Below are 14,102 nucleotides of genomic sequence, written 5' to 3' on the forward strand. Positions count from 1 at the left end.
CAGGGTCAACACCACTACTTCTCCGAGCCCGAAGAAGCGATGGATTTTGTGAGGGACCAGGGGCTGGTCCCGAAAGGAGGCCCCAAGGACGCGAATTAGGGCCCGAGGATTGTCGGGGGAAGGTCCGCCGAATGGGCCTGGACTGCTGTTCAACGGTTTGCTGGGCCAAAGGGGCCAAGCGGAACATTTGGGACTCTTTCCTTTGTTCATGGACATTGGTTTGGGGGGGTTAACCTTTTTTTTTGTCTCTCTTTTTTCTCATGGGGGTTTTTTTTGTGCTTTTTCCTCTTTTTTCTGTTTTTTCCTGTTTGGGCTGATTTGTACTTTTTGTGCAGCTCGCGGAGGACACTGGAGCAGGCTTGCCCCAGTGGGTTGGAGAGGGGGAGGGGGTGCCGGGGAGTGGGGAGTAGGATGGGGAAACAATGGGAATGAGACAGGAAGGCGCCAGAGTGTTGAGTCACCGTGCTAGCAGATTGGCTAGTCAAGGGAGTCAGGTGGGGGGGAGGCCACAGCCAGTAGATGGCAGGGGTGGGGGTATCGGGGGATGTGGTGAGGGGAGGGGGGGGTGTTCTGCTGACGTGGGAGAGACTTGAAATAGGCACTGGAAAGGAGGTCGAGGGTGGAGGCAGCCAAAGGGCAGGCCAGGAATGGCGCAACGCACGGGCCGGGGGCCGGCCCGAGAAAGGCTATGGCTGACCGGCGTGGTGGGGGGGGTGGGTTGTGCCCCCCGACCAGGCTGATCACCTGGAACGTCAGGGGACTTAATGGGCCGGTTAAGAGGCGGGTGTTCGTGCACTTGCGGGCTCTGAGGGCGGACGTAATTATGTTGCAGGAGACGCATCTGAAAGTGTCTGACCAGACCAGGCTAAGGAAGGGCTGGATTAGCCAGGTCTTCCACTCGGAATTGGACTCGAAGTCCAGAGGGGTGGCAATCATGATCAACAAGCGCATGCAATTTGAGGCAGAGGGTATATCCGCAGACAGGGGGGGCAGATACCTGACGGTACAGGGCAGACTGGAGGGGAGAAGAGTGGTGCTGGTGAATATATATGCCCCGAACTGGGATGACGTGGACTTCATTAAAAGAGTGCTGGGGAAGATCCCAGACCTGGATTCTCGCAGGCTAATAATGGGAGGGGACTTTAACATGGTCCTTGACCCGACTTTGGATCGGTCGTGTCCCAGAACGGGTAGACTCTCAGCAATGGCAAGGGAGTTGAAAGGGTTTATGGAGCAAATGGGGGCAGTGGACCCCTGGAGAGATAGACAGCCAACAGGAAGGGGCTACTCGTTTTACTCGCATGTCCATAAAGAATATTCTAGCATAGATTTCTTTGTACTAAGCAGGGATTGTATAGGGGAGGTAAAGAACACGGAATACTCGGCAATTACTATCTCAGACCATGCCCCGCATTGGGTGGACCTGCAGTTCGGGGGAGCGAGGTACCAACGCCCGCAATGGAGGCTAGACGTGGGACTGCTGTCGGAGGAGGGGATCTGCGAGAAGCTTCGGAGATGTATGCAAAATTACCTGCAGGTGAATGACACGGGGGAGGGGGGTTTCAGCGGCGACCCTGTGGGAGGCGCTAACGGCAGTAGTGCGGGGGGGAGCTGATTTCAATTGGGGCCCACAGAGCCAAGGCAGACCCGGCAGAGATGGATAGATTGGTCAGGGAAATGGGTCGGATAGGTTTTACTCAGGGAGAGGCAGAGACTACAGGCAGAACTGGGGGCACTATCCACGAGTAGGGCCATGGAACAGCTTAGGAAGGTGAGGGGAGTGGTGTACGAGCATGGGGAAAAGGCTAGCAGTCTGTTAGCACAGCAACTCAGGAGGAGGGAGGCGGCCAGGGAAATAGGTAGAGTGAGGGACGGGGGGACGGGGGGGGGGGGGGGGGGGGGGCGCAAAGTGGAGGACCCGACAGAATTAAATAAGGTATTCCGGGACTTCTATCGTAAGCTGTATACTTCGGAGCCACCGGAAGAACCGGAGGGGATGAAAAGGTTTCTGGACGGGTTAACCTTCCCAGCAGTAGGTGGGGGGGGGGGGGGGGGGGGGGGGCGCGCGAGTGGAAGAGCTGGGGCCCCGATTAGAGTGGAGGAGGTATTGGGGGGCCTAAAGGCCATGCAGTCGGGGAAGTCCCCGGGGCCGGATGGATACCCAGTAGAGTTCTATTGGAAGTTCTCTGAGCTGGTGGGCCCAGTCTTGGCGAGGGTTTTCAATGAGGCAAGGGACAGAGGGACCCTGCCACCGACAATGTCACATGCCACTATATCACTGATATTGAAGCGGGGTAAAGACCCGGAGGCGTGCGGATCCTACAGGCCAATCTCCCTGATTAATGTAGACGCCAAGCTCCTGGCAAAGGTACTGGCGGTTAGAATGGAGGACTGCGTACCGGAGGTGATTGGGGAGGATCAAACGGGGTTCATGAAAGGTAGGCAGCTGGCGGCCAACCTGAGAAGATTACTTAATGTGATAATGATGCCCCCGGTGGGTAGGGAGGTGGAGGTAGTGGCGGCAATGGATGCCGAGAAGGCCTTTAACCGGGTGGAGTGGGACTATCTATGGGAGGTGCTCGGACGGTTTGGGTTCCGGGAGGGATTGGTGGATTGGATCAAATTATTATATCAGGCCCCGAGGGCCAGCATCAGGACCAACAGAGAAGTGTTGGAGTATTTTTGGTTGTACCGAGGGACCAGACAGGGCTGCCCGCTCTCCCCGCTTCTGTTTGCGCTGGCCATAGAGCCGCTGGCGATTGCGCTGAGAGCCGCAGAGGGATGGAAGGGATGGTGAGGGGCGGGGTTGAACATAGGGTCTCTCTTTACGCAGACGACCTGCTCCTGTACGTGTCGGACCCAGTGGCCGGGATGGGAAGTATACTGGGAATGCTGAGGAAGTTCGGCCAGTTCTCAGGATACATATTAAATACGGCCAAGAGTGAAATGTTTGTGGTCCAGGCAAGGGGCCAGGAGAACAGATTGAGAGGGCTACCGTTTAGACTGGTTGAGGAAAATTTCCGGTATTTGGGAATCCAGGTGGCACGAGACTGGGGCAGGCTGCATAAGTTAAATTTGGCCAGGGTGGTGGAGCAAATGAAGGAGAGTTTTGGAGATGGGATGCACTCCCGCTGTCGCTGCAGGGAGGGTGCAGACGGTAAAGATGACAATCCTCCCTAGATTTCTCTTTATTTTCAGTGCTCCCGATCTTTATCCCACAGTCCTTCTTCAAAAGTGTAACGGGATGATCATGAGCTTGGTCTGGGCGGGAAAATCCCCGCGGGTGAAGAAGGGGTTGTTGGAGAGGAACCGCAGCGAGGGAGGGCTGGCTTTGCCGAGTCTGATTAATTATTACTGGGCTGCCAACATCGCTATGATAAGGAAGTGGATGGTGGGTACGGGGTCTATTTGGGAGCGGGTGGAGGTGGCTTCGTGCAGGGGCTCCAGCTTGGCAGCCCTGGTCACGGCACCTCCACCGCTACCGCCGGCCAAGTACACCACCAGCTCGGTAGTGGTGGTGACCCCTGCGGATATGGGCCAGTGGAGGAGGCATGTAGGGGAGATGGGGCGTCTGTCTGGGCGCCAATCTGCGAACAAACCATCGGTTTGCCCCCGGAGTATGGATGTGGGGGTTCCGAGTATGGCGGCGGGCGCGGGCGGGAAGGGTGGGTGATATGTTCCTGGAAGGGAGCTTTGCGAGTTTGAGGAGCTTGGAGGGGAAATTTGAGTTGGTAAGGGGAAATGATTTTAGGTACCTACAGTTGTGGGACTTTGTTCGTAGACAGGTCCCATCTTTCCCATGCCTCCCGCCAATGGAGATCCTAGGCAGAATAGTCTCTAGGAGGGAAGAAGGGAAGGGTAGAGTCTCGGGTATTTATAAGGTGCTCATGAGGGAGGAAGGGTCCCAGACAGAGGAACTGAAACTTAAATGGGAGGAGGAGCTAGGCGGGGAAATGGAGGATGGGCTGTGGGCAGAGGCCCTGAGTAAGGTAAATTCAACCGCGACACGTGCTTGGCTCGGGCTGATTCAATTTAAGGTCGTTCACCGTGCAAATTCTTCGGGATAGAGGACAAATGCGCTAGGTGCGCGGGAGGACCAGCGAACCACGTTCACGTTTTGGGCATGCCCTAAGCTGAGGGGGTACTGGGAGGGATTTGCGGGGGTCATGTCCCGGGTGCTAAAAAAAAGGGTGGTGATGAGTCCAGGGGTGGCAATTTTTGGGGTTTCAGAAGACCCGGGGGTCCAGGGGGGGAAAGAGGCCGATGTTTTGGCCTTTGCTTCCCTGATAGCCCGGCGTCGAATACTATTGGCGTGGAGGGACTCAAAGCCCCCGAAGACTGAGTGGTGGCTTGCGGACATGGCGAGTTTCCTGGGTATGGAAAAAATTAAGTTCGCTTTGAGGGGATCTATGCAGGGGTTCGCCCGGAGGTGGCAACCATTTATTGACCATTCTTTGCGGGAAAGTGAGCGTCAGCAGGGGGTGGGGGGGTGGGGGGGGGGGGGGGGGGGGGAGGGTAGGTAGATAGAGTAGGAGGGAAAATATGGGGTAGTACCGGTGGGAGAGGAGCGGGCTTGTGCGGTATGTTATGATGGAAGTATTGAAAGTACGTGGATGTTTGCACACTTTTGCCTTTTTGCTTCTTCTGTTGATGTCTGTAACTGTTTATCAAGCCAAAAACTACCTCAATAAAATTGTTTATTAAAAAAATTAAAAATTCTCAAGATATTTTTAATTCTGTTCTGGAATTATCTTTGAATTGTTTTAAAACACAGAGCCAGCTTTGGTGATGATTCTCCATGGACTATGTTGGTTTATTTTAATCATGAATAAATAGCTTACTTACCGTGCACTATGTTATAGAGAAAGGAATAAAAACAGGGACAGGTACAGATGCTGACAGGCAGGAAATGCTAATGAGTCAGTGGGTTGGAATGCAGAAATATTAGTTAGTTGTTGTGCTGTTTAAGTCCAGCACAGATCTGTGGAAGGATAGTGTGTTCAATATTTTGGGTTTTCCTTCAAAAACAGCTCTCTTGATTGGAAACAGGTACATTCTATCATCATTATTAATAGTAATGTATAATGACTCTCTTCTTGAATAGTGCTTATACAGAGGGTGAAAGACCACCATGAGAAATAAACCAGTATTTGGTTCAACTCGCAAGGATATATTGGGCGCGATCGACCCGAATTGCAAAACAGTCCCGTGTCAAGCGCATTTAGCCGGGTGTTTCCCGGCTGGTAGTGCCAAGAAAGACCACGCTATCGATCAGGACTTTGTTGCAATCTGGGGCTTCACTGGGGAATGTGCCGCCGAGGTTTCCTTAGTCCCGTTTCCAGCACTGAGGAGCTTCGCTTGCCAGAATTCCCCAGTGCAGAAGGATATCAGGATGCCATTTTTAAATACAGATCTCTCGACCCCCACCAGCGTGACCCACAGACACCCCCCCCCCCAACCAAAGCCCCAATTCACCTATAATGAGGTCATGGTGCTCCTCTGCACCGGTAGGGCACGTCTGGGCCCAATCCCGGCATGGGAAAAATGCAGCAGCCGTCACCTTGGCAGTGCCAATCTCGCAAGTACCCGGCTGACACCAGGGAGACAACCCCCCTGCCCCCCGCCCCTCCCCCCACCATGTGCAGTTCCATCTGTCCCTCTGTTTGTGGGGACCAGTACTCACAAGGCTTGCCTAAGAACTCCAAGGCAACGGGGTTAGATCCACAGCCCTCGGTAGGTTAGGAGAGCTGCATTTTAGAGTGGGACTAACTACCATCACTCTAATATGCAGATTTTCCAATGCAATTTTTCCAAGCACTCATTCCAATCATTCATGCGTGTGATTTCACTGCACTTACCTCTCTTCGATGTGGTCAATGTTTAAAAAACAATGGGGTCTCACCACTTAGGCCACTGAAGCGTGTCAGGATATGATTGGATCAAAGCTGCAGATTGTTTGTTACAAGCTGTCAATCACAGAACACTGTTCTAATGAATGGCTTGCAGCATAATGGATCCGTAGGTATCAGACGCAGGTACAGCTGCTCTCCTTCGAGGAATAGACACGTGGAATGGACAAGGTAAATATTACAGCTATGAACGTTTCCCACTGCCCCGTCTTGGCTGCTCACTAGCTTCTAGACAGGGGTCCCTTCTCACGGGGAGAGGGGGGGTCTGTATCTGGGGCGGTCATTAAAGGGGGTTTCCATTAGCCGGGGGTCCCTGGGATGTGTCACGCCAATTACAGGAGATGTGGGGAGGTATCTCTATCACCGGGTCCCTGTAGGGTATCCCCCGATTAGAGTGTTCCCTGGGGGGAGGTTTCCCATTACAGGGGTCCCGGGGTGTGTACCCAATTACAGGATCCTGGGGTGGGTGGTCGGGTCACCCCCATACTTGGTGGTAGAGGAGGAGCACCCAAGCAATCTCGGGGTGGGGTCTGCTGTACAGTGTAGGGTGGGGGCAGGGCTAATTTGGGTGGTGTGGATGGGGGTTGGGGGTGTGTGTGGGGTGGGGGGGGGTTGACCGGCCACAAGGACCCGCTGTCGGGCTGTCTGCTCAAGTTGACCAATAGCGGCATTCCCTGGAACACTGAATTGCATCCTGCATTAGTACAGCAAGGGAATCGTATAACTGGTGCAATTCAGCTCCAGCGAGTGAACGGCGGTGGGGCTCTCCGCTTTTGAGACTAAGTGTTGATGCCAGAGCAGGATTCGTGGAGTTCCACGACAGCAAAACTATCGCCAAATCTGGACCGATCCAGCTACTGTGAAGGGGGGCTACCACCAGCCCCACCTGGAACACAATCACAATGAGAAACGGTGCATGATTCGCCAGGTCAGAGATTTACACTAGGGAGGCTGAAAAATTGCATGTACGCACTTCACTCCACACACACCATCCCAGCCAACAAGATGGCAGTGAGGAGAGTGACACCCCATTACAAAGATGGCAACCTGGAGATCCTCCTGGATGCCATGGAAGAGAGGCGGTTCACCCTGTACCCCTGCCTTGGAGGGTGGCTGCCAGCTGTCACCGTCCGCCGTGCCTGGGCGCAGCTGGCAACACGGCCAGCAGAGCTTAAAAAACTGCACAACCTCCTCAGGACGGCAATGGTGAGTAGGCTACGTGGTGCCCCTGGCAGTAACCCATGTCGCACATACAAGTAACCTCACCCACCCCACCCTACACACATACCGGCCGCCATGGCTGGGTGCCATGGCCACTGAGGCCACCAGCCACCCAACACCTGGGGTGCATGCGTCAGACTGTCAAACACTGTCCTTTTCTGTTTCCTCCCCCCCAGGAGAAGGCCGCTCATAACCCCCCGTAGGGGGAGAAAACTGGAAGGGTACCATAGGATCTGCGGCCCCTCACCATGGCAGAACAGAGGGCCCTGGATGGCGGCCTGGAGGAAAAGGAAGTCGCCAGGTTGGAGGTCAGCCATGGGCAAGGAAGTGAGACCCTGTTGAGTTGCGGTTCCCCATGCCATGTGTTTCACTGTCCCTCCTACCTCCCAACATCACCCACACTTGAGCGGGCCATGGATGGCGGCATTTGGCGCAGGGTGGGGTGCAGGGGTGGGGGCACCCGTATGGCCGGTGTCACTCTATAGAACCAGGGGCCAAGGTGGGTGGTCAGTGGCGCCCGCAGCAAGATAGCTGCCTTGCAGGGAGCAGCAGTGGCAGTCCGTGACTGGACACCACCCCAGTTCCATGGGGAGGGGCCACCCTGGCCACACCACGCATTCTCTGGTCACCCTTCCTCCTCCCGACCCAGTCAGAGCCCCCCCCAGCCAACCTGGCCAGTGTCCACCCCAGAAGCCTACGGTCGGCCTCTCTGTGTCCTACCTCCTCTCTCTCCCTTACATCAGGCACGGCAACGGTTTCAAGATTTTTAAAAGCCCAAGTGAACCGCTCCATCGGGAATTTGGCCCATCGGAGGCAGAGAATCATGGAGGCCCCGGAGAATACTGGGTTGGGCCCGCTAATGATATCTAAACCGTCTTTACTGTACCTGCGTTCCGGACCGCATTAACGCTGCTGTCAAGGTGATGGAGAATTGCAATTTGGCGTCAAATCGGTGCCTGTGGTAGATTTCGGCATGGGAACCGATTCTCTGTCCAATCGCGTTTCATGATTTCAGTGTCAGCCAACGGAGAAATACGCCTGTAAACTCCCCAAGTGTTTTGCAATAAAGGAGTAAAGAGGCAGTGGGTTATATATTTAAATAATACTGCCTGCTGATGGAGCGTCATGTAATCTGTAGTGATATCAGTGGTGTGTTTGTGCAAGCTTTTAGAGTTAACCATTTTACCCTGTAGAAGCAACATCTCTTAATGAACCTGGTACTTTGAGCTTAGAGCGTGGCACCTCTACTGCTTTTCCTCTTTGTGGCTAACAACAAAAACATAACAGTAATAAATGATCATCTTCTTTTATATTTTTCCTGCCCCTATTGTGTCTTCCTTCAGCCAGCAGTCTCCCTTTGCAGGTTGTGTACAAGTTACTCCGTGTTGCCAAGATGAAATGTGATCACCAAATGGTGACAGAGTGTAAACATTACTGACTGTCAGAAATGATCCAGCAATGTTCTGTGGACCCAGGTTCAAATCCCACCACTGCAGATGGTGAAACTTGAATTGAATAAGAATCTAGAATTAAAGGTCTAGGGATGACAATGAAACCATTGTCGATTGTCGTAAACATCCATCTGGTTCATTAATGTCCTTTGGGGAAGGAAATCTGCTGTCCATACCTGGTCTGGCCTCCATGTGACTCCAAACCCATAGCAATGTGATTGACCCTTAACTACCCCCTCAAGGGGATTTAGGGATGGGTAATAAATGCTGGCCCAGCCTGCAACGCCCATGAACGAAAAAGAAAAAAACAAAGTCAGTATTCACACTAATCAACCACACAAATCAAATCTTAGCCATGCTTTAATTTATTGACAATTTCAACATTCCACTTCTGATTGTACAACTGGCAACTGTGTTTGGAAAATCAATACCTGCTACCATTATTTTTTATTCTCTTTAACCCATTTTAACCTATTTTTATCCCCTTCAGTCTTCCCTCCTTCTACTTCTTTCAGCAACAAATCTTGGGAGACAGAAACAAATATGATTTATATAGTTCATCAGTGGGGTCAATGTTCTTGAATGAAACTCAGAGATTTAGAATAATTACAATGAGATTATTTGCAAATTATACACACATGTGTAACGTGCTCCATTGAAAAGAACCTAAGCAGAATATAAGTGAAGTGAATACCAGAAGCTCTCTAGGGATTAGAGAGTGTTAATTCATCTTTCGGCACACTGTTAGTTGGGAAAGTCATTGTTGACCGAGATGGAAAGGCGTAATTCACAAAGAGCACTTAGATATTCTTCATTGCCAGGGTCCAACTCCAAGGCTTTTTCAAAGCTTTCAACAGCCTCGCGCTTCTTCCCATCCAGTTGGTGCATTAAGCCAAGAACACCATGGGCCTTGCTGTTTTTCGGATTCCTGCTAAGTTGTCTTTCTACTATTGACTTCATGTTATCACGGCACTTTTTCCTTTCCTTTGAGTTGCAATCGACTTTCATTCCTTCAAGGAAATGGATGATGGCGTTTGCTTCTGATTTCTTCTCCTGCAGTTCAAATAATCCAACATCTAAACATATTTCCTGCTTATTTTCAGGACGTATACCTTCCAATTTCAGTAGATTATTGTAAGTCTCCTCGACATTTTCATATTCTTCATTTAATGAACAGATTCTGGCATAATCCAGCTGTGCCCTAATAAATGTTAATGGGCGAGGTTCAAAAGCCTTTTTAAAATGATCCTTACACAGTTCAATCAGTTCAGCTCTCTGTTAAAAAGCAGGGTCACCAGGTCTTTTGCTACGTGGATTTTTGATCAGTGACAATACTTGCTTTCTGTAACACAGACCTATTTGATGGTGTAAGATCGTAGAGTGTGGGGTCATTTCCAATGTTTTCTTCAACAGCTTCACCGCTTTTTCCATATCTCCTTTTAATCTGTAAAATTTTGCGGCATAACAATGCACATAGGGGAGATTAGGGGACTTCTGCAACGCTTTTTCAACTAATTCTATAGCTTCCTCACTTTGATTAGACTGTTGTAGTTTTAGAGCTAACAGCACCATGGCTTCACCGTGATCTGGATCAAGCTCCAGAACACGTCTAAACTGCTTCATTGATTTAGTGGGTTCACAATTCTCTGGAGTTCCAGAAAATGTTTCAAGACGAGACAGGGCAGTCGCATAGCCGAGATTCCATTCTGTGTTATCTGGGTCGTCCTCCAGAGCGTTTTTGAAACATTCCTTTGCATCTTCATAATATTGAGCTGCAGAAGTCAGCAGTGACCAACCCTTCTCCCCGGATACTTCAGGTATCATTGCTGTGTACCGAGAGGCATCAGGAAATTGTTGACAGATCCTCTCCAATTTGTCGAGGTAGGACTGAGCCTCTGTCAGTTGTCCCATGTGATAATATACCCAGGCATAGTTTCCATAGGTGACGATGATTCTTTCATCAAATTGATCTTCATGATTCTCCATCAGAATCTTTTCAGCTTCCTTTAAGTTTTGAATCGCCTCCTCACAGTTTCCTTGCAGACAGTTTACAAAAGCAAGGTGGTTGTAAGACCTGGCTTTATATGTCACATCGGTCTGAATTGAATCTTCCAATCTTTGCTTCATATCATCAAAGTCAATGATATCTCTCTGTGGAGCCCACGTGAAGTGACATTGAAGCTGATCAAGCTTCACTTTCAACAAATCCTCCTTTTTGTTACTGCAAGAGAAACAAAATCATCAAAATCCACCTTCGATTAACTGAACCGTTTTCCAGCTCCTCCATCCGGTTTTATTAAATTATAGCTGTTCCTGTCTCTGGGACTCAATGCCCTGATAATTCTGGTCACACAAAGATTATTTCAGAAAAACCTCCCAGGAAAATAAAGGGAATTATTTCATACCCTTGTCTGTTCTTACACTTGTCTCCTTTCTGCTGGTTGATGTACCACCTGGTGGACATTTAACCTTCTCTCAAAATGTACAGTAAATCGCAACTGCCTCAATGCTCAAAGGGATGAAGAGGAGCTCTGGTTGAAGTACTCAATCTCCTATTGGTTTTGCCCAGTGCATCTCCATCTCATTCTGCTCTGTAGGCTCCTCCTCACTGAGGCTGTCTGCAGTCCCATCATTGGCTCCACTCAAACCTAACACTGCTGAGTCTACAGAGCTGCTGGCCTGTCAATGGACTGGCTGCTCTCTCAGGTGGGACCTCCATCCGAGTTAAGTGTGAAGTCTCACCTTAGTGCTGTTCCTAGTGCTAAATTTATGCAGAGAAGCAACAAATATCCGGGGAGAACTTTAAACTGGGGTGTAGGAGCAGAGTGGTCCAGTCCCTCCATGATCTCCTTTCTATCAGCTTGAGCACTATAATTATCTGAGAGCTCTGCATTCATCTCACTCTGACCTTGTCCATCCGCCATTTCACCCCTCTGACTTTAACCCAGTGAAACCCTAAATCCCTGAATGCCCACATTAACAATTACCCCCACATATACACTACCAAAAAATGTTTGTCAACCCTCTAAGTACTTCCTTCTTTTCCTTTGAATTCATTAATCACTGATCACGTTCATACAAAATGCCTTTGGCCTATTTATCACATTATTGGTGCTATATAAATGCAAGTTGCATCATGGAATCTGAGTTGCACATTTACCCACAAAACAACAGTGAATTCACGTCAAAATAATTCACTGACAGTGAAACACGTTGGGACATTCCTGTGGAGTGTAGTGAAATGTCACATCAATACAAACTCTTCCTGTTCAATTCCTGTCGATTCACTTCATTGGCCCGGGACATCCCAACTCATTCTCTACTCCAGCTGCCTCTTGTTCATGTTCTCCCTTCCCCCCTCAATCCTCGCTGTCATTCTTAACCCCTCACTGGGTTCATGGTGGGTTTCTGCTTTCAGTTCAAACTATTACACCTGTCTCTCCCTCGCCCCCCCCCCCCCCCCCCCCCCCCCCCCAACCGACCCTCCCTCACACTCAGTCTCTAATTTCAGAAAGTACTTTTCCTTCTCCCCACTTCAACCTGGCGCTCCTCGGCAACATTCCATATAACATTCACTCCTGTCCATCCCAGGTCACGCTGTGCGCTCCCTGTGATTTATAGCTCTGATTGCTTTCGTTTATTCTGTACAAACGTAAATGCTGAAAATCAGCATTTTACATTAATAAGCTCCTCCTAGGTTACTCTGGACACAAAGTAAAACTTTCTCTCTTCAAAGACTGCAAACGACCTGGGGCATTTGCAGAATACAAATAGAAAATTCACATTTCACTTTGAACCTTCAATGGAAGCTGAATGGAAACAAAATTACATTTTTATTTGAATTAGTCCTAATATGAACCATAACCGGATCATTTTGCCTCATATCACCTGCCCATCACCAGTCTTGCTGCAGCAGAGTACTCTCTAATTCCTCAGGATAAGGAATCAGCATCTCCTGCGATACTGAAACAATCTGTACCCACGCTTAGGAAGACCTGGGTAATATTCAGATTTGAGCTGATAACTGGTAAGTAACAATACATATCATTCTGACTGGGAACTGTACTGCTGTTCCTTCACTGTTTTCAAGTCAAAACTCTGTACTCTCTTCCTAACAGCACTGTGGGTGGACCTACATGAGAGAGACTGCACAGTTCACAGAGCTCACCACCACCTTCTCAAGGGCATTTCGAGATGGGGAATCAATGCTGGCCCAGCCAGCAATGCTCACACCCCCAGAATAAAGTGGAAACAAATCCCAGTTCTCTGTGTTTGAACTGCTTTGTAATGTCTGCTATTTTATTCCTGAAAACAGCTCCTTGTTCAACAGTCTACAGATAAATTCCAGGACTAAAGTGATTCCAGTGAACGTTACCTCATAGTGCTGATCGAATGAAAAATGTGTTGAATTCCTTTCTCAGTTTTAATTCAGCTTCTTGAACGTGATTGAGGAGAGTATTTGTTGTGTTGTTTTCCAGCTCAGTTTTGCTTTCCCGCAGTGAATTGCTTCAAATCATTTCCTCAATGAGAATTGAAACTGCAACAGGAAAATGTAGCTGTGACGCATCATGTCCTAGCAGGAAGGAATGCTGCCAATACATTCACACTGTGCTTTACCACAGAAAGCCAGATTAGTACAGAAAAGAGTCACTTGGCCCTGAAGAGACTTCCTGTATCCTCTGCATTACACATCCCTGACATTTTACCGTACCCTCCCTGGATTACATGTCTCTCATCTGTGACCGTATCCAGTGGCGGACTGGGTCTAAAAATATTGGTTGCCAGGAGACAAAGGGGGCCCACCCACAACTACAATGCTATCATTTAATTTTCATAACGAATAAATAAAATTTTCCAAAAATACATATGGAAAAAAGGGTACAATTAAAATTTTTGTGGAAAAAATGTGTATTTCTTAGTAATGACAATGTACATGTACTGTACATATTACTGGCAGTAGATACCAAATGTAAATACAGAATGTTATAATTGAATTTTTTATTTATTTTTTAAAATTTTAAGTAATTGGTTGATATTTTTAAATAGGTAGTTCAACAGATAGTTCAAAAGCACAATAGAGCATTGCATGCAGTCCACTATATTAAGAGCAATCGTTTGTGTTCGCTAGATGATTGTGCGAATCTGCCAATAATTGCTTCTGCATCCAATTCATCCAACAATTCCTTTTCAATGGATAGCAACACATATGATTCCAAATTCTCCTCAGACAGCGAATTTCTTAACCTTGTCTTTATGATCTTTAGCTTTGAAAATGTCCTCTCACATTGGACTTGAGTAACTGATAGTGTGCAGATGACTTTATAAAGTTCATAAAGGTTATCATATTCCTTGTCATGAAGTCTGTTGGATGCCAGAATTTTTAGTACACACGATGGGCAAGTGCTGCAAATTTTACAATTGTTGCAACTGGAATCCATATTCTCACCATCATTAAGCAATAGCTTTAATACATCAAAGTTTGAAGCAAAAGAAAACAATTCCAATATTACTTGATCTTTGC

General features: G+C 48.9%; 1 pseudogene; it reads right to left on the minus strand.

Moving 5' to 3' along the window:
• Nucleotides 1-8,940: 8,940 nt before the first annotated feature.
• Nucleotides 8,941-13,164, minus strand: LOC119950867 (annotated as a pseudogene).
• Between the last annotated feature and the right edge of the window lie 938 nt (nt 13,165-14,102).

Source organism: Scyliorhinus canicula, chromosome 16, assembly GCF_902713615.1.
Source record: "Scyliorhinus canicula chromosome 16, sScyCan1.1, whole genome shotgun sequence".
NCBI lineage: Eukaryota > Metazoa > Chordata > Chondrichthyes > Carcharhiniformes > Scyliorhinidae > Scyliorhinus > Scyliorhinus canicula.